The sequence below is a fragment of the Carlito syrichta genome, unplaced genomic scaffold, assembly GCF_000164805.1.
Source record: "Carlito syrichta isolate Samal-C Ts95f unplaced genomic scaffold, Tarsius_syrichta-2.0.1 Scaffold130450, whole genome shotgun sequence".
Taxonomy (NCBI): Eukaryota; Metazoa; Chordata; class Mammalia; order Primates; family Tarsiidae; genus Carlito; species Carlito syrichta.
The window spans coordinates 192,657-195,769 of record NW_007074546.1 but is presented as its reverse complement, the minus strand read 5'-3'; the positions used below and the strand labels follow the sequence as shown (position 1 = coordinate 195,769).

At 37.4% G+C, this 3,113-nt stretch overlaps 1 protein-coding gene across 1 annotated transcript in view; it reads right to left on the bottom strand.

Annotated features, from left to right (window-relative positions):
- Window positions 1-3,113, bottom strand: part of LOC103250442 (multidrug resistance-associated protein 1-like) — a gene marked incomplete at its 3' end in the record, with an annotated part of 91,885 nt that overhangs the window by 44,996 nt on the left and 43,776 nt on the right. The window lies entirely within an intron of this gene.

The window sequence follows — 3,113 nt, the reverse complement described above, 5'->3', positions numbered from 1 at the left end:
GAAAATAGGAAGGAGCTGATGTCAGAAATAACAGCAGTAAAGAATACTGTGATGGAAATACATAACAAACTAATAAGCATGGAAAGCAGAATTAGCCAAGCAAAAGAAAGAATCTCTAGCTTGAAGATCAAAACACAGAACTAACCCAAACTGTCAAAAGCATAGAAAAGAAACTAAAAAAGACAGAACAAAACTGTCAAGAGATGAATGATTACTTCAAGAGAAAAAAACCTAAGAGTAATTGGCCTTCCTGAGGCAGAGAGAAACAGAGGGCACACTGGAACAAACATTTCATGAAATCATTCAAGAAAACTACCCTCATCTCATCATTGATGCAAAAATTCAAACACAAGAGATTCGGAGAACCCCTGCAAGACAACAAATGAGAAGACCAACTCCCAGACACATAATAATTTGCCTTAAAAAATAGGTATAAAAGAAAAAAATCCTAAAGGTAGCAAGAGAAAAAGGTCAGACTACCTACCAGGGAAGACTAATTAGAATAGCAGCAGATGTAACTACAGAAACCCTCCGGGCTAGGAGAGCTTAGAGCCCTATCTTTGAAGTTCTAAGAGATAAACAATTTCAACCAAGAATAACCTACCCAGCCAAGTAAAGCTTCATCAGTGAGGGAGAATTGAAATCGTTCCCAGATATCCAATCCCTAAGAACCTATGCTGCCGCCAGACCACCTCTATAAGAAACACTTAAGAAAGTACTGAACACAGAAGAAAAGGGAAAAAGAACAACATTCTTCACAAGAATACAAGCAAAAGATTAAAAACACACATGAACCAACTCCAAAACCAAAAGAAAGACAATAAACGAACAGGAACAACAGCAATAACTCTGTAAGAACCTTATGATAGGGATCAACACTCACATTTCAATAATTAGCCTGAATGTGAATGGACTAAATGCACCACTGAAAAGACATTGAATGGAAAAATGGATAAAATATCACCAGGCAACAATCTATTACCTTCAAGAGATTCACCTCACTAGATTGGACACTCACAGACTCAAAGTAAGAGGATGGGAAACAAATTTTCAGGCAAATGGAACACAAAAGAAAGCAGGAGTTCCAATCTTAATCTCAAAGTACCCTTTAAGCTATCAAAAATTTAAAAAGATACAGAAGGCCACCACATAAGGATAAAAGGTTCAATCCATCAACAAGAAATATTCATCTTAAACAAATATGCACCCAACATAGGAGCACCACCTAAAAAGCACAATCCCATTCACAATAGCCACACAAAAAAATGAAATACCTTGGCAGCTTCCTAACCAGGGACATGAAAAACCTTTACAATGAAAACTACAAAACACTGCTCAAAGAAATAAAAGATGACACAAACAAGTGGAAAAATATCCCATGCTCAAGGATTCGAAGAATCAACATTGTGAAGATGTCCGTCTTACCTAAGGCAATCTACAGATTTAATGCAATACCCATTAAATCATCAGCAACATTCTTCTCAGACCAAGAAAAAACAATATAGGCATTCACATGGAAACACAAATGACCAAGAATAGCCAGAATAATCCTTAGCAAAAAAACCCAAAGCAGGTGGTATAACATTACCAGACTTCAAACTTTACTATAAAGCTACAATAATCAAAACAGCTTGGTATTGGTACAGGAACAGGCATATAGACCAATGGAATAGAATTGAGAGTCCAGAAGCAAAACCTCAATTTCTCAACCAACTTATCTTCGACAAAGCCTCCACCACCCACCACTGGGGAGAGGAGAACCTATTCTGTAAATGGTGCTGGGAAAAATGGCTGATCACATGCAGAACACTCAAAAAAGATCCCTATCTATTCACATACACAAAAATTAACTCTAAATGGATCAGAGGTCTAAATGTAAAACCTCAAACCATAAGAACCTTAGAAAATGTAGGACATACCTTTATGGAAATTGGAACTGGCATTCAATTCCTAAACAAAACCCGAAATGCACGAGCCATAAGAGATAAGAAAGACAAGTGGGACCTCATTAAACTGAGAAGCTTCTGCAAAGCCAAAGAAACCATCAAGAGAGCAGGGAGACAGCCCACAGATTGGGAAAAAGTATTTTCCAACTCCATATCTGACAAAGGCTAACATCTTGGATCTACAAGGAACTCAAACATGCTGAAAAGATAAAAACAAACAACTTTATCACAAAGTGGGCAAAAGATATGAACAGATACTTCTCAAAGGAAGACATCCAAGCGGCCAATAGACACATGAAGAAATGTTCAACCTCACTAATCATCAAGGAGATGCAAATTAAAACTACACTGAGCTACCACCTAACTCCAGTCAGAATGGCAATTATCAATAACTCAAAAAATAACAGATGCTTTAGATGATGTGGCAAAAAGGGAACACTTCTAGACTGTTAGTGGGAGTATAAACTAGTACAGCCTCTGTGGAAAGCAGTGTGACGATTCCTAAAAGCTTAAAAATCGACCTCCCATATGACCCCGCAATCCCCCTACTGGGAATATACACTGAAGAACTCAAACCACTCTCCGAAAAAGATACCTGCACACAGCATTGTTCACAATAGCAATGACCTAGAACCAACCATGCTGTCCATCAAAAGAGGACTGGATTTTTAAAATGTGGTACATATAGATGATGGAATACTACACAGCTATGAAAAAGAACAAAATCATGAATTTCGCAGCCACCTGGTTGGAACTAGAGTCTTTAATACTGAGTGATCTTTCACAGCAACAAAGATCTGAGTATCACATGTTCTCACTCATAAGTGGACCTTGAACATCTATTATAATACTGTAATAAAGGAATTGACAGTGGTGGGAATCTATGGGGGGGCAGGGAGGGCAAGGGTGGTGAGACTAACAGTAGTCAATATCTATCTGGGGATGGGGGACACCCCTTATCAACAAGGGTGCCTGAACGATGCATATTTGTATACCTAACCCTTAACTGTACCCCACAATTTTAAAATAAAAAATATGTTTAAAAAAAAAAAGATACAGGAACAAACAAAACCATTATTCACTCATTAGAAAGCTAACAACATTGTGCCCACTGCCAAAATTTGATGATCCAATTGATGTTGTTTTTTTTTTTTTTTTTTTTTTTTT